The 24,986-nt window shown below is 46.6% G+C and overlaps 1 long non-coding RNA gene across 1 annotated transcript in view; it reads left to right on the forward strand.

Moving 5' to 3' along the window:
• LOC134982078 (uncharacterized) overlaps nucleotides 1-14,609 on the forward strand; it is a 41,378-nt gene extending 26,769 nt beyond the window's left edge. The window contains exons 3-4 of the long non-coding RNA XR_010190956.1: nucleotides 13,568-13,809; nucleotides 13,960-14,609. This is a non-coding gene — a long non-coding RNA (uncharacterized LOC134982078). The remainder of the gene's footprint in view (nucleotides 1-13,567; nucleotides 13,810-13,959) is intronic.
• The last annotated feature ends 10,377 nt before the right edge of the window (nucleotides 14,610-24,986 follow it).

Here is a 24,986-nt window from a genome sequence, read left to right on the forward strand (position 1 = left end):
TTGTTCTATTTCTCTTTTCTCTCTTTCCCGCTGACCAACATTTTTTTTCCAGGATATTCTATTTTTGCTAGGTTTTTTTAAGAGGAGTCGAGTGTGGGACTGGAACTGGTTCTGGAGGAAGGAGTGATTTCCTTATAGGATCCCAGGATTAGCCGATCAGTTTGTTAAAGTCAGAGAAAAAGCCAAGTTCTAGTAGTTATGGAGTTCAGAGGTAATCAGGAACAATCAGACAATGGCTATTCACACATTGCAGATAAAGAGCTCATTAATATATGTGGAAGAATGGTTTATGAGTGGCTCTCCCCGAACTCCGAAGGTTTATGTTATTTAGGAAGGACACTACTTATAACCCTTGTTCAATGATTAAACAGACCTAGCATACGTTCCAGAAATGGAAACAATGTTCAGAAAATGACAGGAATATGTAGATCATGAAAATTTTATATGTCACTGTCACGATTTGTTTCTGTCTTCTTCATCTACCCAGCAGAACCTCAATCGAATCCAAACATCAGTGTACAAAGATGTAGGTACATGTATGTGTGAAATGTTCGTCGCAAATCAGACAAGATAGGCCAAAGCACTGTCCCAGCATACTCTATAGGTTGAATGTTGTCCCACACCCAACCAGTGGTCCCGTGACCGCCGAGTGCATATAGAGGATGTCTCGTCCTCCTCCCTGTCTTTCCCAAATATAGTCAAGTGTCTGATTTGCGAAATGAACACATACTTGTGTCTAGGTCACCGATTATTGTCTGAAATATTTTTTCTTATGTTAATAATTGATGGCAGTTATTGTTTACTGCCAAAGGGTGGACTGTCGAAGTCAAAACTATTACATAAAAAAGAACATACAAACTACACACATTATGAGTCGTTATACTTGCAAATACACGCAGCGAGCACAGCAATATATGGTAACACACGCATTTACACAGACATGCCACAGAGATGGATTTGACACTTATTTCATGCAGTACATAATTATAATAATATCAAGCACCAGACATCATGATGATTTAAAATTATATATAATGAAGTAATGTCATGTATGTGTATAATTTGAACGAAACCAGATACATCTGTCATATTTGGTATTTAGGCAACCAGATTAATGTGTAGATTCATTTGATACTTGTTATTAAGTTGGAGGACATTGCAACAAATAATTATGATTAAATGTATAAAAGCTAAAATCACTTTTATTAGAACAATAGATATTCCAAACAGGTAGTGGACAGGAAGCTCAGGCCAGCCCCTCTTGATGTCTGATTTGGCTGAACCTGTTTAGCATATACACAGACTAGTGACTCATCATGAATGAGAAAGTTCCCTCCCCCAAACTAGATAACACATTGCTGATCACACAGGAAGCCAGTTTGCTGTTTTGTACCAGAGGATGATGGAGTTGCTTTTAGACCAGATCCTGCATGATTTTACACAGAGAGAGAGAGAGAGAGAGAGAGAGAGAGAGATAAGATGCATTGAGGGAATGGTATTGTATGCTGGCCTGTAACTGTAACTGTATGTATTTTGTATTAACTGATTACTGTGCTATTGCATCCATGTAACTATAGGTATACTGTACATTGTAATATATTTTGAATCCATATCCTTTTAATAATAAATATATATACATCAATGAGCTTTGGAACTCAGATAATGTGTGGCTGTATTGTTTTCTCTTATGGGATGCAGTGTTTTGCTATGTATAGTGCACATTCATGGCACATGGTAATAAGAGGTGCAGGCGTTTACAATATATATTAGAGCTGACATTTTAAATATTTGTGAGAAAGCAATTTGGCATTCACAGAACCATTTGTGGAATGGGCCGTAGCAGCTAGGCTGTGAAGGCAGGGGGCAACCCTTAAGCTGTATAGCGATGCACTCGCATTTTAGTTGGGGAGGGGGGTAGAGGACCCAGCATGCGGGCAGACTTGCCCTGTGCTGGGCGGCCCCCCACATGCTAGAGACATGAGTTATAATTTTGTGATTTCTCGCAAAACTACAACTCATGCTGAATTAGGCCCCTCGTGCGGTTCAGTTCTCCAGAAATCAGAATCCACTTGAATTTTGCAGATACGAACCAGCAGAAAACCCAGTCTGGAGCTCCATAGGAGATCTTTTCTGAATTGAGTCCCAGTTTGAATCTTCCCGTGGTTTAGAATTCAGATTTTTAATCTGAATTTTGGGTTTTGGAGTGCACAAATTACATGATTTTAGCTGAATTTATCAATTTTTGTCATTTTTTATTATCAATTATTATTGATTTTTTTGTAAATTTTAAACCAAACCAAAATCTGCATACAATCCAAAACACTTGAGGGTGGTTTTGCCAAAACCAACACACAACGATGAATCAGAACCAGAATTCAAAGCAAGACATGGTGGTCCATGCAAATCTCTAGTGGAAACCCCATCAGTGTCCAGTCTCACTTGTGCCTGGACTGTATACATCAGGTGTCATACTGAATCCTTTCCCACATCTTCTGCAAACTCTCGGGTCAGTGGCGGATTTAGGGGGGGGCACCAAGGCACGTGCCCCCTGTCACTGGCCTAGACTGAGGGTGTTGTGAACCCGGGGATTCTTCCGATGGTTGGGAAGAGGAACCACAACTGAGCCGGAAAAGGGGTGGCCTCATATAGGATCTCCTCATACAGGACGCTGACAGTGGAGTTTGATGAAATATTGAAGAACTTTATTGCAGGGAAAAACAACTTAAAGTCATATGTCTAAGAGGAATTAATGAGGGAATGTCCAGACCCACTGAAGGGTTTTGTGAGCAATGATAACTGAGGAAACTGGGTGATGCTTAAAAGTTACTGATAACTTGAGGAGCTTGTAAATGATAATTAAAGGCACAGATGGATAAAGAACTTGTGAGCGGAGGTGAAGACACTGGTAAATTGAAGAACTTAAGTGCAGAGGTTTAGGACGCTGATGATTTGTAGGAACTTAAGTGCAGTGGTTTAAGACGCTGTTGATTTGTAGGACTTGTGAACGGTGACTGAGACGCTGATGATGTGAAGAATTGAAGTGCAGGGGTTAAAAACGCTGTTGACTTGTAGAACTTGTGATCGGTGACTGAGACGCTGATGATGTGAAGAACTGAAGTGCAGGGGTTTAAGACGCTGTTGAATTGTAGAACTTGTGAACGGAGACTGAGACGCTGATGATGTGAAGAACTGAAGTGCAGGGGTTTGAGATGCTGTTGATTTGTAGAACTTGTGATCGGTGACTGAGACGCTGATGATGTGAAGAACTGAAGTGCAGGGGTTTAAGACGCTGGTGACTGGACCGCAGAGAGATATACTGGCCGCTGAATACACTGGAACCGGTGCAGAGAACTGGCAGCTGGAAATGCCGGAGACACTGGAGTACAACTGCAGAGATCCTTGCCGGGAACAAGAGCGCTGGCATCTACGTCAGGGAAAAACGATACTCAGGCACTGAAGCTCTGTCCGGCGTCTGACTTTGTATTCCCCGCCACCGCTGGATTGGCGGAGCAGTCTGATGACATCACCTGCCCCCCGTCCACGTGATGCCGGGTGTCATGGCGGCGCCCATGCCCCGGAGAACCGCCGGGAGCCGCGCCAGCCAGACGCCGGAGCCCGTGGCCCACCGAAGGCAGAGGCCGCAACACCGACCAGCAGACACGCAGGGGTAAGCGCGGCGAACGCCGCCTCTGGTGTGTGACAGTACCCCCTCCTCCAGGAGTGGCCCCCGGACACTTTCCAGGTTTTGTTGGATGTCTGGAATGGATCATCCGCACCAGTCGGGGAGCCGTAACCTCAGTAGCTTTGACCCAGCTCCTTTCCTCGGGGCCAAAACCTTTCCATTCCACCAAATACTGTAGATTCTTGTGAAGATAGCGAGAATCAAGAATAGCTTTTATCTCAAAGTCCGTACCCTCTTCAGCCTCTGTAGAGGTTGGCCTTGGGGACTTGGAATGAAACTGGTTCAAAACAAGAGGGCGAAGAAGAGAGACATGGAAGGAATTTGGTATCCGGAGATGGGAAGGCAATCCCAATGTGCAGACAACCGGATTCAAGACTTGTAACACGGGGTAAGGACCAATGAACCTTGGAGCGAACTTCATAGTCGGCACCTTTAAACGGAGATTGCAGGTAGAGAGCCATACCCTGTCACCAACCTTGTATTGAGGAGCTGCCCGTCGCTTCCTATCCGCAAAAAACCTATAGCGGCCAGAAACTCTCTTGAGGTTGGCATGAACTCGGCTCCAAATTTGGCTGAAATGCCGGAGAGTAGAGGCTGCAGCAGGAACTTCTTCTGGAGGACAAATGGGTAATTCTGGAACTTGGGGATGAAATCCATAATTAATGAAAAATGGAGACTCACCAGTCGAGGAATGATATAGATAATTATGGGCGAACTTGGCCCAAGGCAACAACTCCACCCAGTTATCTTGTGAGGGGGAGAGGTAAACACGGAGAAAAGTCTCTAAATCTTGATTGACGCGTTCAGTTTGCCCATTGGTCTGTGGATGGTAAGCGGATGAAAACTTGAGTTTTATTTGTAGGGCCGTGCAGACAGCTCTCCAGAATCTTGCCATAAACTGTACCCCTCGATCAGAGACTATTTCCAGAGGTAACCCGTGCAGGTGGAAGTGTTCCCGAATGAATAACAAATCCAACTTAGAAGCTGATGGTAATCCAGTCAACGGAACAAAATGTGCCATCTTAGAGAATCGGTCGATGATCACCCAGACGGTGTTATGACCCTTAGAGAGAGGTAGTTCAGTAACAAAGTCCATAGAAATATGAGTCCAAGGCCTCTTAGGAATGGACAATGGGTGCAACAACCCCACAGGAGGCAGACGAAGAATTTTGTGCTGAGCACATTGAGGACACGAGTTGACATACTCTTGAACGTCCTTCTTCATAGTGTCCCACCAGTAAGATCTTCGTAGAAATTCCCACATCTTCTGAGCTCCAGGATGGCCAGAAAACTTGGAAATGTGAGCCCACTGCAACAATCTTGGATGAAATTTAGCTGGCACCGAGATTCTTCCAGGAGGAGGACCCAACACGGTGGGAGCCGCAGAAATAGAAACTGGACTGAGGATCAACGCCTTTTCAACGGAATTCTCCTCATCCGAAGCCATTAAAGAACGGGATAGGGCATCCGCCTTGGTGTTAAGAGTTCCAGCCCGATACTTAATAACAAACGAAAATCGGGCAAAGAAGAGCGCCCATCTTGCTTGACGGGGATTCAAGCACTGGGCCGTCTTAAGATACAGCAAATTCTTGTGATCCATAAAAATCGTAATTAGGTGTTTAGCACCTTCCAAAAGATATCTCCATTCTTCCAAGGCAGATTTTATTGCCAACAGCTCTTTGTCTCCAATGGTGTAATTTAGTTCAGCAGGAGAGAACTTGCGAGAATGGAAACCACAAGGATGTAACTTCCCATCTGGAGCGTACTGCGAAAGTACGGCACCAATGCCTACCGTAGAAGTATCAACCTCCAGAAAGAATGGTTTTTGAAAGTCTGGTTGCTGAAGTACCGGAGCGGTCATAAAGGCTGCCTTCAACTGAGTGAACGCTGCTACAGCTTCAGAGGAACAATGGCTTGGGTCAGCCCCCTTCTTGGTTAGGGCAGCAATAGGCGCCACGATAGTAGAGAAACCCCTTATGAATTTCCGGTAGTAATTTGCGAACCCTAGAAATCGTTGCACTGCTTTCAATGAAAGAGGCTGAGTCCAGTCCCGAATAGCAGAAAGTTTCTCCGGATCCATACGCAACTCCGTGCCTGAAATAAAGTAACCCAGAAATTAAATAGAGGGGACCTCAAAGGTGCACTTGGAAATCTTGCCATAAAAATGGTTCTCTCGCAACCGAAGGAGTACCTCCTTAACTTGTATTCTGTGCTCAGTGAGATTCTTTGAAAATATCAGGATGTCATCCAAATATACCACTACATTTAGGTATAACATGTCCCGAAAGACTTCATTAATGAATCCCTGGAAGACGGCGGGGGCATTGCTGAGGCCAAACGACATTACCAGGTACTCATAATGCCCGTCCCTAGTATTGAAGGCCGTCTTCCATTCGTCCCCTTGTCGGATACGTATCAAGTTATAAGCTCCCCTTAAATCGAGCTCCGCGAACTCTGTCAAAAAGCTCCGTGATGAGTGGCAGAGGATACTTATTCTTAATGGTGACTTCATTTAGACCACGATAGTCGATACATGGCCTCAGGCCTCCGTCTTTTTTCTTCACAAAGAAGAAGCCTGCTCCCGCTGGGGAAGTAGAGGGGCGGATGAATCCCTTCTGCAGATTAGACTTGATATATTCTGACATGGCTTGTGTCTCAGGTACTGACAAAGGATAGGTGCGACCTCGAGGTGGCATTTTCCCCGGAATGAGCTCAATAGGACAGTCCCAGGGCCTATGCGGTGGTAACTTATCGGCCGCCTGTTCCGAGAACACATCTGTAAATTCCCGATAAACCTCAGGAATGAGCTCTTCGTCCGACTTGGACGAAACATGAAGTGGGTAGACAGGAATAAGACAATTCGAGTGACAGAATGGACTCCAAGAAATTATCTATGTCGACCTCCAGTCGACGTGAGGGTTGAGCCAGGGAAGACCGAGGATGAGATCGTGAGGCATCTCCTGAATCACAAGGAACTCCAGATGTTCTTGGTGCAAAGCTCCCACTTGCAGCTTGATTGGCATAGTACGACTTGTAATCAGAGCATTAGGAATTTGGGCACCATTAATAGCAGTTATCGTAATAGGTCGTTAGACCGACTGTAACTTCAAACCCAGATTCTGGGCGCAGGAAAGGGAAATAAAATTCCCTGCAGCTCCTGAGTCCAACAGTGCCTTAACAGTTTTGACTTCAGACTCAGAAGACAGAGATACAGAGAGTAGACAGTCCACTGCCGGAGAAGATTGAGAAACAACTCCTAGCTTGACTTCTCCATAACAAGCTAGGACTGCCCGTTTCCCGGGCGAGACTTGCAGGACTTGAGAAAATGATCCGCGGCTCCACAGTAGAGGCAAAGTCTACCCTCACGACGACGCTGACGCTCTTCTGGGGACAGCCGAGACCGATTAATCTGCATGGGTTCGTCTGGACTTGAATTAACTGTTTGCTTAGAAGGAAGAGATCGGAGTCTCGACCGGTCTGACCGACTACGTTCACCACCTCGTTCCTGCATGCGAAGATCCACCTTTACACAGAGTGAGATCAACTGTTCCAAGGAATCTGGCAGATCTCTAGTAATCAATTCGTCTTTTAAGCGATCCGAGAGCCCATTCCAAAAAGCAGCCCGAAGGGCATCATTATTCCAGCTCAGTTCAGAAGCTATAGTTTGAAAGTGAATTACATACTGTCCCACTGTACGAGAGCCTTGTCGAACTCAGAGCAAATCAGCTGAGGCAGCAGTCGTCCTGCCGGGCTCATCAAAGATTCTTCGGAATGACGCAATGAAGTTGGTATAACTAGAAACTAATGGATCTGATCGCTCCCATAACGGTGACACCCACTCCAACGCTGAACCCTCAAGCAAAGAGATAATGTATGCCACTTTTGACCGATCAGTAGGGAAGTTATGTGAGAGGAGTTTGAAATGTACCTCACACTGATTGAGGAATCCACGGCAATTTTTCGGATTCCCGTTATAACGAGGAAGAGTGGGAAGCTGAAGGCGTGACCTGGTTCCAGACAAGGAGGGAACATTGCCAGAGACAACCACTGGAGCGGATACTGGAACTGGAGCTGAAACCACTGAAGCCAGCGAAGTCTGGATTTGATCCAGCCGGCCAGATAATTCCTCCTGATTGGCTCCCTGGAGAAACGTGACATGCAGTCAGTGCATGTCACGTTTCTGTGCAGAGGAGCCGAGCTGGAGTAGGGACTTCCCAGCTTCAGCCCGCCGCCACCGCTGAGGGACAACACCCAGTCAGACACACAGCGCTGCGCATCGGCACCGCACAACACCAGTGTGACCAGCAGCAGCCTACCTGTTACCCGGCCGCACACAGCAGCGCAACTAGGGTCCGGGACAGCAGCTGCCGGCGCCGCCAATGAGGGACAGCGCACCCGCCAGCGGCCAGCCCACCGAGCAAGAACAAGACGCCTGCTCAATGCCTGACTCTGCTTTCTGCTGGTGAGTGGTCTTTTCCTGGTGCTGAGGTGTGTGTGTGTGTGGGGGGGGGGGTGTCGCAAGTGGTGGAGTGGACAGAGCAGAGGCCTGGAGAGGGGAGGGGGGTCTCAAGTGGTGGAGTGGACAGAGCAGAGGCCTGGGAAGGGGGGGGGGGTCGCAAGTGGGCAGAGCAGAGGCATGGGGGGAGGGTCGCAAGAGATGGAGTGGACAGAGCAGAGATCTGGGGGGGTCGCAAGTGGTGGAGTGGACAGAGCAGAGGTCTGGGGGGGTCGCAAGTGAGTGGTGTCAATCTTCATGCGATCTGCGCTGCGATCGATTTCTTCTGTGTTCTTGTCGTTGCCCTGCGACGGCCGTCACTGGGCAATGACACGCCTGCGCATTGCGTCCGCCATGCATGCGCAGTTCCAACCCGTTCGCATGGCTGCAAAAACCAAAAAGGTATAAGAACTAACCGTGGACCTGTACACCCTCCAGCAGTGCATTTCGACCATAGACACACTCGATACTCACATTGAGCACTTGACCACACCCCCTAACACAATTGGTCACACCCACTGAAACTTGGCCATGCCCACTCCACTTCTAACTCCACCCCACCTTGATAGCCCAACCACTTATGGTGCCCCCCCTGTAATTTTTTCCTGGATCTGCCCCTGCTGGGGGTTATTCAGGTTTGTTAGCAAACAAAAAAGTTAGCAATTGTGCAAAACCATGTGCACTGCAGGTGGGGCAGATCTAACATGTACAGAGAGAGATAGATTTGGTTTGATTATATTGGCCCTCATTCCGAGTTGATCGGTCGCAAGGCGAATTTAGCAGAGTTACACACGCTAAGCCGCCGCCTACTGGGAGTGAATCTTAGCTTCTTAAAATTGCGACCGATGTATTCGCAATATTGCGATTACTAACTACTTAGCAGTTTCAGAGTAGCTCCAGACTTACTCTGCCTGTGCGATCATTTCAGTGCTTGTCGTTCCTGGTTAACGTCACAAACACACCCAGCGTTCGCCCAGGCACTCCCACCGTTTCCCCGGCCACTCCTGCGTTTTTTCCGGAAACGGTAGCGTTTTCAGCCACACGCCCCTGAAACGCCGTGTTTCCGCCCAGTAACACCCATTTCCTGTCAATCACATTACGATCGCCGGAGCGAAGAAAAAGCCGTGAGTAAAAATACTTTCTTCATAGTAAAGTTACTTGGCGCAGTCGCAGTGCGAACATTGCGCATGCGTACTACGCGGATTTTCACTGCGATGCGATGAAAAATACCGAGCGAACAACTCGGAATGAGGGCCATTGTTCTGTGCAGGGTAAATACTGGCTGCTTAATTTCTACACTGCAATTTAGATTTCAGTTGAACAGACACCACCCAAATCTAAATCTCTCCGTACATGTTACATCTGCCTGATCCTGCAGTGCATCATGGGGGGTCATTCCGAGTTGTTCGCTCGTTGCCGATTTTCGCAACGGAGCGATTAAGGCAAAAATGCGCATGCGCATGGTACGCAGTGTGCATGCGCTAAGTAATTTAGCACAAAACTTAGTAGATTTACTCACGTCCGAACGAAGAATTTTCATCGTTGAAGTGATCGGAGTGTGATTGACAGGAAGTGGGTGTTTCTGGGCGGAAACTGACCGTTTTCTGGGAGTGTGCGGAAAAACGCAGGCGTGCGTGCCAGAATAAAACGCAGGAGTGTCTGAAGAAACGGGGGAGTGGCTGGCTGAACGCAGGGCGTGTTTGTGACAGCAAACCAGGAACGAAATGGGCTGAGCTGATCGCAGTGTAGGAGTAAGTCTCGAGCTACTCAGAAACTGCTAAGAATTTTCTATTCGCAATTCTGCTAATCTTTCATTCGCAATTCTACTAAGCTAAGATACACTCCCAGAGGGCGGCGGCCTAGCGTGTGCAATGCTGCTAAAATCTGCTAGCGAGCGAACAACTCGGAATGAGGGCCATGGTTTGCCCAATTGCTAACTTTTTTTGTTTGCTAAAAATCCTGATTAAGGGCCTCTGTCTGCAGTCATTCTCCACTTAGCATGTTTCTAAATTCTCATTGTTATGAACATGTGAGATTATAAGAACAAGATCAGATATCCCTGCTGTGATATTTTAGGCAATGCTATGAATTCTACTGTCAAGATGCTAAATTTCCAAATGACTGATAATTAGAAATCATTCAATGTGATATTAAAAATAGATGCCGTACTAATGCTATAAACCTTTTACTTGCAGGCAGATGAAAGGGATATATTTTGTAACTGAAGAGAAGGCTTGCTGCATTTCTTATCATGTATATCAATCATGCATGCATGGCTGGAATAATTGTTTTACACTACAGTATCAACGTCCAAAGAAATCCCTAACAGCAATTCATTTCATGCACCAGCTGCATGCCAGTCACTCACATATGGGTATCTTTGCCTTAACTTCAGCCTTAGACTGATGATTAAGGTAAACCGAGAGTTCTATGGTGCCACAAGGAAAACATTGGAAATTGGCTTATTAAATTGACTTATTAATTGAATAGAATGTGTGCACCGCAGAGCCGCAACTAGATATTTTGGTGACCTGTGCCAGAATGAGAATTTGTGCCCCCCCGCCCCCCCTCCCCTGCATATTCAATATAAGGACAGTGCAAAAATATAGGGGCGTGGCTTCACAGGGAAGGGACATGGTCACTGAATAGGACCAATTCACATTACACCGCACAGTAGTATCCGTTATTCACATTACACCGCACAGTAATATCCGTTATTCACATTACACCGCACAGTAGTATCCGTTATTCACATTACATTACACAGTAATGCCCAATTTTTTTTTAGAAATGGCTGAGGAACATGACAAACAGTTCAGGGTGTTAACTTGGCCTCCAAATTCCCCATATATCAATCTAACTGAACATCTGTGGGATGTGCTGGAAAAACAAGTCTGAGTTATGGAGTGGATCCTGTCAGGATTCCGGCAGTCGGGATCCCGGCAGTCAAAATACCAATGCCAGAGTCCCGACACTACTCAGAATGCAGGCGCAAGGATCCCGACGTTGACAACTATCCCTGCGCCGGGATCCAGAATGCCAGGATCCCGGACGAGGATTTGCCAGTGCTGCGGAAAGGTAAGCTGCACTTGGGGGAGCCATGGAAGTTTAGGTGGCGGGAAAGGGTGGCTAGGGTTAGACACCACTGGGGAGGGTTGTGAGGAGGAGCGGGGGGTGGGGAGGGGGAAGGTTATGGGCAGAAAAAGAGGGCTAGGGTTAGGGGTTTTGGGGATTAGGGATACACTACTTACCTACTGAGAGTTGAGATGTCACTGTAGGTATTATGACTACCGGCATCCTAAGCGGTGGGATCCCAATACCATGCACACTTCAGACCTGATCGCTGCTGTGTGAACACGCACAGCAGCGATCAGGTCTGAATTAGCCCCAGTGTCCGAATAGCAGGACTGTCTGGCTGGAATTGGGACAGTTAGGAGGTATGCATACTGTTACGTATGAATATGGCAGCCTCATCTGAATAGGCACCTGTACAGTGCTAGAGATCTAAAGGATGCAAAAACACACTGACATTAGGTGTCTGGAGGGTACAGAAGAACAATTCAAGGGACATCCAGCAAAAACGACATTCACTAGAAATGTACATTGGAATTAAACTACAAGAGAGTAAAAGATGTCTGCTGATGAACAAAATGGCTTCTGCTGCTTTCACAACTAGAAGTGATGAAGCGTCTGCCAAGATATTGTATCATGAGCGTGTGATAGGATAGAAGAACATAGTACTCACTCATAACCTAATGAAAACTGACGGGAAGTAAGATCTGCCTGAACATTGTCCCCTGAAGATATTAAATAAGGACCTAAAATAAGCCAGTAACACTAGCTGACTGGCTGCCTGGCTTCCTCCCTTAACACCCTTTTACTGCCACAGCTAATTTTAGCCATTGCATTGCATGGAAGATGATATTATTGTCTCCTATTTATATGTTAGAAGGACATTTGAATCTCCATTCATTTACAAGGTACTGTATTATGTCTGAAAAGAATACTCAAATTCTATTTAATAGAAGACACATGAGAATTCTTTCAGACATAAGGTAGTTCCTTTGTCATTTAAAAATTGCAATATCATTAACATGAACTAAAAATGGCATTGTAATTCAGGTAAGATTTAAAAATACATTTTTTTTAGTTCATTTGTAGACAGACATTTCCATCACCTCCCTCACTTCTGTAAACATAGGAGCTGATAGGTCATTCACTTGTTTACTGCTGCCACGAGCATTCCAGTGGGGACATGCACGGGCTGGATTGGCATAGACCTTAACCAGATTTCCCTGGTAGGCCAGTTGCTACATGGGGCCACTTTTTATTTTATTCTATTTTCCTTCCATCCCATTTTCTACAAATTATGTCTTTTTTACAACGTGACTTATTGAGGCTGGTCTGTTATTTTGTTTCTGTGCAGGGTAAATACTGGCTGTTTTATTTTTAAACCACAATTTAGATTTCAGTTTGAACACACTCCACTCAAATCTAACTCTCTCTGCACATTATATCTGCCCCCCCCCCCCCTCCCCCACCCTGTAGTGCACATGCTTTTGCCCAAATGGTAACAAATTTGCTGCTACGATCAGGTCTGAATTACCCCCTCTGTTTTACTACCACACTGTCTTTCAACTGTATAAGAAAACTCTATATTGGAGGCAGTTTTATGACTGTATGGCAGTTACTACAACACTCTCTGTTTTCAACACTACAATGGTGGAATCCAGAGGTTGTTTCCCAGCTGAGGTTATAAATGGTGTTGGAATCAAGCCTTGCCTGGGAGCGCTCAGACTCTACTGCGCATGCGCAGATCTCCAGGAAAATGGCGCGGCGGCCATTTCCCCTGTGATTTCTCTACTGCGCATGCGCAGAACTCCGTGAAAATGGCTAACAAACCTGTTCTTTAGTGAGATTATGGGCCTAATTCAGACCTGATCACAGCAGCAAAATTTGGGTGGGGTGTGTTCAAACTGAAATCTAAATTGCAGTGTAAAAATAAAGCAGCCAGCACAGAAACAATATAACCCACCCAAAACGAACTCTCCCTGCACATGTTATATCTGTCCCCCCCCTGCAGTGCACATTAGAGAAAGATTTTGCTGCTGTAATCAGGTCTGAATTAGGCCCTATAATGCAACAATTTCTAACTCAGTTCTGCTATTGTGAAAACTGTGAAGTGGTGACAGCACATGCATAGCTTACAGCAGGGCAGCTCAGTTTGCAGCAAGCAAATGGTGTCAGCCATTACAGGTCAGCAAGAGAGCCATTATGGATTTTCAGAAACAGGCATTATATATGGATAATGAACAGAAGAGCTATACAGTACAGTATATAATGACTAACTGTTGGAGCATAATATATGCTGATACTTGTACTAATTTCAGACAACCATCTCTGCCTGTCATCGATTTTGTTCTCTGGTAATTATGTCGCACGGAGGGGGTGAGTGTCTGCTGCAGCCTACAACAAGGAACCCAGGAGTGGGATGTGGTCAGAATACCAACAGCGGAATATCGACGGTCAGAATCGGGATTTTGACTGTCTGGATGCTGCTGGCAGCATCCTGACCATCGGGATACTGACTTACCGGATTTCATACGCAATCAACAGGAGGAGACCTGTCAAGGTTAGTGTATAAAATGGCAAAGTCTACAGAGCCTCATTGCCTAGTATAATCGTATAGTATAGTATATAGTATAATGTTTTGTGGCTATTTTATCACTGAAGTCTAATTCTCCTTCCTGAGTACTGCATAATTAGATTGTGTTTTATCTAGAGATAAGCAGTCCGGATTCATTGGACTCCAGATCACTCCAAACACTGGGGATCCAAGTCGACCCGAGCCACGGCTTGGGTGTTCCCTCCAGACTCAGATCCCACGTCAAGGCCGAACGTCATCCTCCTGGCGTCAGATTCTCGTGGGACCTGGATTCTATATAAGGCACCATGGCCAGGACTCTGCGTCAGTTCAGTGTAATGGACACTGCAGTTTGCTGCATTATACTCTGCTGTAGTGGGTGTACTGTGTCCAGAGTCTCACAAGTAGCTGTGCTGTATAATGACTGTGTATAGGGGCATGCTGGACACTGCCATATGCTGTGTTATACTCTGCTATGCTGGCTGTGCTTTGTCCAGAGTCTCACAAGTGGCTGTGCTGTGTAGTGACTGTATATAGGTTCACAGCGCACACTACTGAATGCTGTGCTATACTCTGCTGTATTGGCTGTTTTGTGTCCAGACTCACAAGGGTGGCTGTGCTCTGTATAGTGACTGTATAGGGGTCACGCTGCTGTATGCTGCGCTATACACTGCTGTAAATTTTACCCTAGTGCGCTTTGTTCACGTGCATCTGTAAGCCCTGTGATCCATGCAGTTTGAATCGAATGGCAAGTTTAAAAACAGAAAAATAAAATTATTTCTATTGTTTGTACTGTTTGGTGCACTTTGTTCATGTACATCTTTAAACCCTTTGATCCACGCAGTTTGAACCGAGCTGCAAGTTAAAAAAAAAAACAGAAAAAAAATATATCTATTGTTTGTACTGTTTGGTGCGCTTAACCCTAGTGCGCTTTGTTCACATGCATCTATAAGCCCTGTGAGTCCATGCAGTTTTAACCGAGCTGCAAGCCAGACCCAACCCTCAGACATGATAAAGGGCTTCTGGAAATCATGTCTTTGGAAGCCTGGATTTGAACACAGAGCCATCCTCATATCTTCCTAGGCTGCCTCAGCTGCTTTGGACCAGAGGATTCTTTCCGGCTGAACCTTCTTAAGGGTCTCATTCAATGGTAAAGCTCTCGACGACAAATGTGAAATGAATCAGTGGTAATAGCTCAACAGCCAAGGAAAGTCCTCATTTGGTTCTTGGTAGAGGGTGTTATGCACACCAGTGCCTGCAGGAAAGTACTAGTGTCAGAACTGTTATGCAAAACAAATGGACTCACAGACAAACTGGGGAATATGACATAACGTACACAGAAGGTGATAGGGTAACAAAATACACACACAGTGAACAGAGAAGCCCAGAGGCTAAGGAACTGGGTATCTCCCTTGTATTAGAACTGCTCAGATGTAAAAAGCAAGATGTTGTGTTTTAATACGTAGAGAACCCGAAATGCTGTTGCTAAGGGCAACAGCAAAACCCTAAAGGGTTACCAACGGGTGTGGCAGTAAACTCCTTGGTCAGAGATGGAATGATAGACACAAGGAGAGCCTCCACAATCCTGATTCTCACTTGCAGTGCACAGGTTTAAGCTTACTGCCACTAAACTGACCCCTGACACCTAGCACAGTGAGACAGGATTAGACAGGCAAGTGTTAGAATACAGCCGCAAACTTGCTAAGTTCACAGAGTAATAACAGAACCCCAGCAAGCTAAACGACTGACTCCAGTCTTACTGCTAGGTCTGGATTGGCAGAGTGTAATACCAAATCCCCAGGCCTATTTGCAGTAAGCAACAAACAAATACAAAGCTACACAGTACTGGCTAACTTTCATGAACTGACTAACCAACAGAGAATTCAGCAGCATCTGCTTACCCTGAAAAGAGGCCTTATAAAGCAGGTGCTGTCCACGCCCCACTCAGACCTCACAGACTGTGAGCACAAAAACCAGCACCGGATCCCCTGCCGTGCACAGAGCCTATAACCACTGCACAGCAAAAGACCCGAACCGGAGTATCAGCTGCGCTCAGGTTACTCCACTAGCACTTGTCTCCCGGTTGCCATGACGACGTGGCAGCACAGGGCAGGAGACCCTAACAGTACCCCCCCTCTGACGAGGGGTCAAAGAACCCCTACCACTGGGTTTATCGGGGAACTGCGAGAAGAAAGAGCGTATCAGTCTGGGGGCATGAAGATCACAACTGCGCACCCACGACCGCTCCTCCGGGCCATACCCCTTCCAGTGCACCAAAAATGACAGCCGACCCCGAACCACCTTGGAGTCAAGAATCCTTTCAACAACAAACTCCCTCTGGCCATGTATCAGAAGAGGGGAAGGTCTTCCACTGGAAGAAGGATTACTAATCGCCCGTTTTAAAAGGGAACAATGAAATGTTTTATTGATACCCAAAGAACGGGGCAGATCTAACTGAAATGCCACCGGATTGATAACCCTGGTGATCTTATAAGGGCCGATGAACCGGGGCCCTAACTTATGAGATGGCTGTCTCAACTTCAAATTCTTGGTAGACAACCAGACGAAGTCTCCTAATTTGAAGCTGCAGGGTCTTTTCCGCTTATCAAAAACCCTTTTGGTCACTAATGACACAGACACAAGGGCTTTCTTCACTTTCCGCCAAATACCTCTAAGGACCGAAACCACAGAGGAACCACCAGGCGTGGAGTCCAGGGGGTCAAAAGAATTGGCCTTAGGATGATGCCCATACACACAAAGGAAGGGAGAGATCCCTGTAGCAGAGTGAGCCGCGTTGTTATAGGCAAACTCCGCCATGGACAGATGAGCAACCCAGTCAGTCTGACACTTGGAGACATAACACCTGAGGAACTGCTCCAAGGACTGGTTCACCCTTTCAGTCTGCCCATTAGACTGCGGATGGTAGCCTGACGACAAGCTGACAGAAATCTGGAGATCGGAACAAAATGCCCTCCAGAATTTGGCCACAAACTGGGATCCGCGGTCAGAGACCACATCAAGTGGCAACCCGTGGAGACGCACAACATGCAGCATAAATAATTCAGACAGGCGTCTGGCTGATGGCAGCCCAACCAGTGGAACGAAGTGCGCCATCTTCGAAAACCTGTCAACGACAACCCAGATGGCTGTCATCCCCGAGGATTTGGGCAAGTCCACCACAAAATCCATTGAAATGTGGGTCCATGGCTTAGATGGGATAGAGAGTGGATGTAATGGGCCAACAGGAACCCCTCTAGGAGTCTTATTTCGGGCACAGATGTCACATGCCCGAACCCACTGATCCACATCCTTAGCCACCGAGGGCCACCACACCGCCCTAGATAGCAACTCCCTAGTTCTGGCAATACCCGGGTGACCTGCCGACTTCTTGGCATGGAATTCCAGGAACACTCGCTGTCTTAACCTAGGAGGCACAAACAAAAGACCTACCGGAAGGTCTGGAGGAGCCTGCTCCTGTGCTCTAAGGACTAATGATAAGAGGTCCTGGGTAATGCCCACTTTAATACATGATGGGGAAACAATGGGCAACGGCTCCTCGGTGGTCTCCTGGATTGGAGCAAAACTCCGCGAGAGCGCATCAGCCTTGATGTTTTTTGACCCAGGGCGATATGTTATCAAAAAATTAAAGCGAGCAAAAAACAAAGCCCATCGTGCCTGCCTGGCATTGAGACGCTTCGCTGACTCTAAATATGCCAGATTCTTATGGTCAGTGAGAATTGAGACCACAAACTTAGCCCCCTCAAGCCAGTGTCTCCACTCCTCGAGTGCATCCTTAATAGCCAACAATTCCCGGTTACCCACGTCATAATTCATCTCGGCAGGCGAAAATTTACGGGAAAAGTAAGCACAGGGATGAAGGCGATTATCAGACACTCCCATCTGAGAAAGCACTGCCCCAATACCCATCTCAGAGGCATCCACCTCCACCACAAAAGGACGCTCTGGATCTGGGTGTCGCAGCACCTTGGCCGAAACAAATGCCCTTTTGAGACGGGCAAAAGCCGCTTTAGCCTCACAAGACCAGTGAGCAACATCCGCCCCTTTCTTAGTGAGTGCCACCAAGGGCGCCACTATAGACGAAAATCCAGCGATAAATCGTCTATAAAAATTCGCAAAGCCCAGGAAACGCTGAAGCGCCTTCAAACTAGTGGGCTGCACCCAATCCAGGACTGCCTGTACCTTGGAACCCTCCATTTGGAAACCTTCTGGGGAGATAATATATCCTAGAAATGCGATTTGCTGAACTTCAAATTCGCACTTCTCCAGCTTCGCCCCAAGCCGGTGGTCTCTGAGTTTCTGGAGGACTAAGCGTACATGCTTCCGATGTTCCTCCAGGGAATGGGAGAAGATTAGGATGTCATCTAAGTATACAACTAAGAATCTATCCAAATATTCCCTGAGCACATCATTCATGAAATCCTGGAAGACTGCCGGGGCATTACAGAGCCCAAAAGGCATCACCAAATATTCATAATGCCCTGAGTGGGTATTAAAGGCAGTCTTCCATTCATCCCCCTCTCTTATTCGGATTAGATTGTACGCACCGCGTAGGTCAATCTTAGAAAAAATGGTGGCAGTACGAAGCTGGTCAAACAAGACCGAAATGAGAGGCAGTGGGTATGAGTTTTTAATCGTGATACGGTTCAATTCCCTGAAGTCGATGCAGGGTCGCAACGAACCGTCCTTTTTACCCACGAAGAAGAACCCCGACCCAACTGGAGACTGTGAAGGTCTGATAAATCCCTTAGCCAAGTTCTCCTGAATGTACTCTGCCATAGCCTGAGTCTCAGGACGTGACAGGGAGTACAACCTGCTCTTGGGAAGCTTAGCATTTGGCAACAAATCAATGGCACAGTCATAGGGGCGATGGGGAGGTAGTACCTCTGCAACTTTTTTGGAGAACACGTGCGCAAAATCTGCATAACACCCTGGCAATCCTGGCAAACTTAGCTGCGAGAGCCTGACTGGAAGGCTCAAGCAACTCCTGAATTAATCAGTACCCCAACTAAGAATCTCCCCAGAGACCCAGTCAAATTGAGGATTGTGGGCCCTTAACCAGGGTAACCCCAACACCAATGGGGCAAAAGTACAGACAGTCACATAAAAGGACAATTTTTCAGAGTGTGTGGCTCCAATAAACAAAGAAATCTGGCTAGTGCAAGAGGTAATTTTACCTTGGGATAATGGTTCCCCGTTTAACCCACAAATCTCAATTTCCGATGCCAAGGGTACTAAGGGAACAGAGTGTTTTAGGGCGAATTGGCGGTCCATAAAAACCCCGTCGGCCCCACTGTCCACAAAGGCCTCAGTCTTGACAGTTTGACCGAGGATCTTCAAGGTCACCGGAATGATAAAAGTCTTCTTGGGAAATTCTGACTTCTGGCCTGACAGGATATTTCCCATCACCCTCAGGCCCTGAAGTTTTCCGGCTTTTCTGGGCATGATACTACCACATGACCTTTATTCCCACAGTACAAACACAACCCCTGCTGTCTCCTCCGCGTCTTCTCACGCGAGGAGAGGCGGGTAGCCCCAATCTGCATAGGCTCCTCAGAAAATTCCTCAGAGTCTGAGGTTCCCTTGGGAAGGAAGGAAATCTCAGTCTCCCTTTCAAGCCTACGCTCTCTCAGCCGTCTATCCACCCGGATGGATAACTGCATGAGCTGATCCAAGCTATCAGGCAAGGGATATTGTACCAGTTGGTCCTTTATCTGGTTAGAAAGACCTCTTCGGTACTGGTGTCTCAGGGCTGGGTCATTCCACTGGGTATCATGGGCCAACCTCCGAAACTCCGTACAGTAAACCTCAACTGGCCTTCGCCCTTGCTTAAGGATCGAAATCTGAGCCTCGGCTGAGGCCGTCTTGTCAGGGTCATCATACAACATGCCCAGTGCCGTAAAAAAAGCATCAACACTTTTAAGCGACGGACAGTCAGGCTGCAACCCATATGCCCAGACCTGTGGGTCTCCTTGTAGCAAGGAAATCACTATGCCCACCCGCTGAATCTCCGACCCAGAAGACTGAGGCCTAAGCCGGAAGTATAGCTTGCAGCTCTCCTTGAAACAAAAGAACTGCGAGCGATCTCCAGAAAAACGATCCGGGAGATTTACTTTCGGCTCCTTAACCCCTGCAGGTGCTGCTGCTGCGGGAGCTCCGCCAGCAGCCTGGGAGGTGTGCATTTTAATGGACAAATCATTAAATTGCTGAGTCAGGACCTGCACCTGATCGACCACCTGTTGCAACGTATTTTGAGGGGTATGCTCCATATTCCCACAAAATTTCAACAGGAGTATTAGGCTGCTGAATAAGTTATGCACACCAGTGCCTGCAGGAAAGTACTAGTGTCAGAACTGTTATGCAAAACAAATGGACTCACAGACAAACTGGGGAATATGACATAACGTACACAGAAGGTGATAGGGTAACAAAATACACACACAGTGAACAGAGAAGCCCAGAGGCTAAGGAACTGGGTATCTCCCTTGTATTAGAACTGCTCAGATGTAAAAAGCAAGATGTTGTGTTTTAATACGTAGAGAACCCGAAATGCTGTTGCTAAGGGCAACAGCAAAACCCTAAAGGGTTACCAACGGGTGTGGCAGTAAACTCCTTGGTCAGAGATGGAATGATAGACACAAGGAGAGCCTCCACAATCCTGATTCTCACTTGCAGTGCACAGGTTTAAGCTTACTGCCACTAAACTGACCCCTGACACCTAGCACAGTGAGACAGGATTAGACAGGCAAGTGTTAGAATACAGCCGCAAACTTGCTAAGTTCACAGAGTAATAACAGAACCCCAGCAAGCTAAACGACTGACTCCAGTCTTACTGCTAGGTCTGGATTGGCAGAGTGTAATACCAAATCCCCAGGCCTATTTGCAGTAAGCAACAAACAAATACAAAGCTACACAGTACTGGCTAACTTTCATGAACTGACTAACCAACAGAGAATTCAGCAGCATCTGCTTACCCTGAAAAGAGGCCTTATAAAGCAGGTGCTGTCCACGCCCCACTCAGACCTCACAGACTGTGAGCACAAAAACCAGCACCGGATCCCCTGCCGTGCACAGAGCCTATAACCACTGCACAGCAAAAGACCCGAACCGGAGTATCAGCTGCGCTCAGGTTACTCCACTAGCACTTGTCTCCCGGTTGCCATGACGACGTGGCAGCACAGGGCAGGAGACCCTAACAGAGGGTCTTGGCCAGTACTTAACCACCTCCACTTTCCATAGTTGGTGTTTCACTTGTCAATTGCCAGCCACATACCCGAAGTAATTGGCCTTTGAAAGTCCAATGGTACACTTAACTGGATTAGCCATAAACCCATGCTGTTTTAAGCCCTAAACCCGTCCCTGGGTGCCACCATCAGTGGTGTGGATCAGTCTGTCGATGACTCTGGTCATAGACCATCGATGGTTGCAAAACCATTGATGGGATATAGCCATACTTAGTTGTGCCGAGATGTCCTAATCATGAAAGGGAGAGACAGGGGGGATGCAAGACAGGAATAGGGTTTTATAATCTTGACTAAAACCCTTAAAGCAAAAAGACATCAGGCGATTTGTGTAAATACTGACTTGATTTTCAATAGATTTAACCATCAGATCGATTGTCAGCAAGCAGATAGCTGAAGGCCATGGAGCAGGCCTGGCCAACCTGTGGCTCTCCAGTCTCCACCTGTTGTGAAACTACAAGTATAAGCATGCCTTGCCACAATTTTGCTTAATATGGCATGCTGGGATATGTGGTTTTATAACAGCAGGAGAAACATGTTGGCCAAGTGCCTGCCATGGAGGATTACACAAGGCAGGTTATGGGGTACGGGTGCTGTTTAGTCAATTAGAAGAGTTTTTATTTTAAGGAGGAGAGAGAATGGGGATGGGTATTGCATAGGCAAGGCATTTAACAAGAAAAACACAGCAGAGGCTGAATGCACAAGATACTGTAGGACAGGGGTAGCCAACCCTGGTCCTCAAGAGCTACCAACAGTTAACATTTTCCAGTTCTCCTCACAGAATCACAAGTGAAGTAATTAGCTCCACCTGTGGATATTTAAAAATGTGTCAGTGAGTAATGAGTACACCTGTGCTCCTGCTGGGTGGCCTGGAAAAGGTGAACTGTTGGTAGCTCTCGAGGACCAGGTTTGGCTACCCCGGTTGTAGGAAAACATATACAGCAGATGTAGGCAGAAAATTGCAATTTGATGTATGTAGTAATAGGAGGGGGAGGCGACATGTCAGAGCAAATTAAAGGCCTCATGGTCCTGGGGCTGAAAATGGTCAAGGGCCTGTTATGAAAAGTGGAGGAGGTGAGGCCAATCCCATGTAGGCGTGTAGACCCCATACACTATAAGCACCAATGTCTCCCTATATATGTAAAAGTACAAAAATAATTGCATCATTTTGTGTGGAAAATAGAAATGCAGTTTTAACACTTAAGAGCCCTACACACTGGTCGATACCAGTGAAAGATATGAACGATCTTGTTCATAAATGAACGAGATACCGTTCATATCTTTCAGTGTGGAGGCACCAGCGATGAACGATGCGCGGCCCCGCGCTCGTTCATCGCTGGTGCCCCGTCGCTTGTGCATGCAGGCCAATATGGACGATCGTGTCCATATTTGCCTGCACTGCTATGGAGCCGGGTGACGGGGGGGAGTGAAGAAACTTCACTACCCTCATCACTGCCCCCCCGCCGCCGGGTCGCCCATCGGCCATATCCTCCGTCGGGCAGCTCGGCGGCGGATCGCAAGTGTGAAGGGCCCTTTATGATTTATGGCCAACCGTGTGGTCAGCTGGTGACTGGTCATCATCATACTGCCATGATGATGGGCCTATTTTTATGTGGAGGCCTGGAGCTGTAGTCTTATCCGCCCCATTGTTAATCTGGCTCTGCAACTTGAAATTTTGTATATCTTGGTGTTGTTCTGGGGACTGGCATGATGGGGTGAGGGTGCCCCTCACAATTTTGTCATAGGGCACAGATCTCTAGTAACACTCCTGTGGGCTGATTTATCATTGCCCACGTTTTAGCAGAAAAACGTAACATAACTTCTTATAGCTGCGTATTTTGGTTTGTAAACCTTGCCTGGGCCAGATATCAATATTTCTTCTGCACTACTTCATGGCAGCCATTACTCTGGGATTGCATCCCATCCACCTAGTTCTAGACAGGAAGTTTTTTCACACTTCACGGACCGCCCACTTAGGGTATATAGAGCTACTCCTCCTCTTCCTCCTCAGTCTTTTTTCCTGTCTCCTAGTCAGGACAGTGTAGTTGTTTGTTATTTTGTTCCAAGGGCTTACCTCATTATCTATACCCAGTAAATGCGCCTCTGTGTAGCCGCGATCTGGATGGGGTGGCACCCTGGGGAGAGGCTGGTGCACGGCAGTTTTTAAGGCCAGTCAAGTAAGTGCCTGTCTGTATGTTTCACAAAGCCGGATCGCTGCTGGCTTTCCTCTCTCCATTTGCAGCCACATGTGTTTTTATGCTCCCTGGCCCTGCAGAGCAGCCGGCAGAGGTGCATGTGATTAGTGATGGCTGGTGGCTGTCCCAGGAAGATGGTCCGAACATATGCCCGCCCTAAGCTAGGGGTCAGAGGCAGAGTGGCGCCGTGCACCGAGAAATAATGGAGCTACTGGTCCCTCCAACTTATGCTACAAGCCTATGACAATATGAAGGAGAGCCTTCTCCCCAAAAGCCTGTATGTGCCCAAAAAGGAGAGGTAAGTCCTCATAGAGGGCACTTTATTAATATAGTGTTAGTCAGGATATAGTCTGGTTACAGTCCTATGCTGCATTGTGTCTCCTGCGTTGGAACGAAGAAGAAAACTTATAAGAAACCCCATTTATTTGTGCTGTCAGGATGCAAGAAGCTGTACCTGTATTGAAGTGGTTAAAGGTCACTCTCCTGATAGTGCATTCAGCACACCTCATATTCTGTGTGTTGTCTAATTGCCAATTAAGGAATTGTGGGCTACACCCTGGACTTGTTAAATTTATCTGCACTAGTATGTGTTCGGCCCATCAAGTAAAATATGCCAAACTGGATATCCTTATAGGCACTACACACATGCCGATTTTCTGAAAGATATGAACGATCTCGTTCATAAATGAACGAGAACTCGTTCATATCTTTCAGTGTGGAGATTCCAGCGATGAACGATGCGCGGCCCCGCGCTCGTTCATCGCTGGTCTCCCGTCGGCTGTGCATGCAGGCCAATATGGACGATCTCGTCCATATTTGCCTGCACTTCAATGCAGCCGCGTGATGGGGGGAGTGAAGAAACTTTACTCCCCCCGTCACTGACCCCCCCCCGCACCTCGGCGGCGCATCGTAAAATGTGTAGGGCCCCTTAATCTGTCTGATCTTTGAAGCTAAGCAGTGTATATTATAAAAAGTCTGAACCTACATTGCTAGTGTGGACTTTGATTATGATGGCAGAATGTTGGGTGATGCCAAGAGAATTTATCATGTGTATCTGTTTATGATGAGCAGTTCCTAAACTGATGAACAATTCCTAGAGCTGATACTGCAGCAGCAGAGGCTGTTTCATAAGCTACCACTGGGAGAGCCGATCCCGGCAACTGGTCCTCGCAGTCCCCCACAGAAAGCAGGACTGTATTGTAGCATTGAAATAAATCAATCAATAACATAAAATATATATATATATATATATATATATATATATATATTAGTGTGTGGATATATATAATATTATATATGCATATACTGTATACAGCAAGTTTTCTTTCTAAAACTGATGTTACTAAAGCTTCATTGTCACAGCTTCAATACACTGCACATGCCCAATCTCTTCAGTTCCTGGCAGCTAAGCAGCTTTGGGCATGGTTAGTATTTGGAAGAGAGACCATCTGGGAATTACAAGGTGCTGTAGGTTTAGTGCATTGTGGCTTGGACTATGATGAACAGTCTTGGAAGAGAAAATTTCAGGACTTTATATACAGATATATAATAGCTGTATGTTTTCTCATAGAATATGTTGGAATTACAGCGCTGTGGTGCATTAATGGGCAGATCTACATAGAAGGGAAAGTCTGCTTTCTTAGCTTATGAAAGTTCCCTGCTGTTTGGTAGCAGGCAGAAAGTGACCTCAGGATAGAAGTAGGTCTCCTAT

The sequence above is a fragment of the Pseudophryne corroboree genome, chromosome 1 (genome assembly GCF_028390025.1).
Source record: "Pseudophryne corroboree isolate aPseCor3 chromosome 1, aPseCor3.hap2, whole genome shotgun sequence".
NCBI lineage: Eukaryota > Metazoa > Chordata > Amphibia > Anura > Myobatrachidae > Pseudophryne > Pseudophryne corroboree.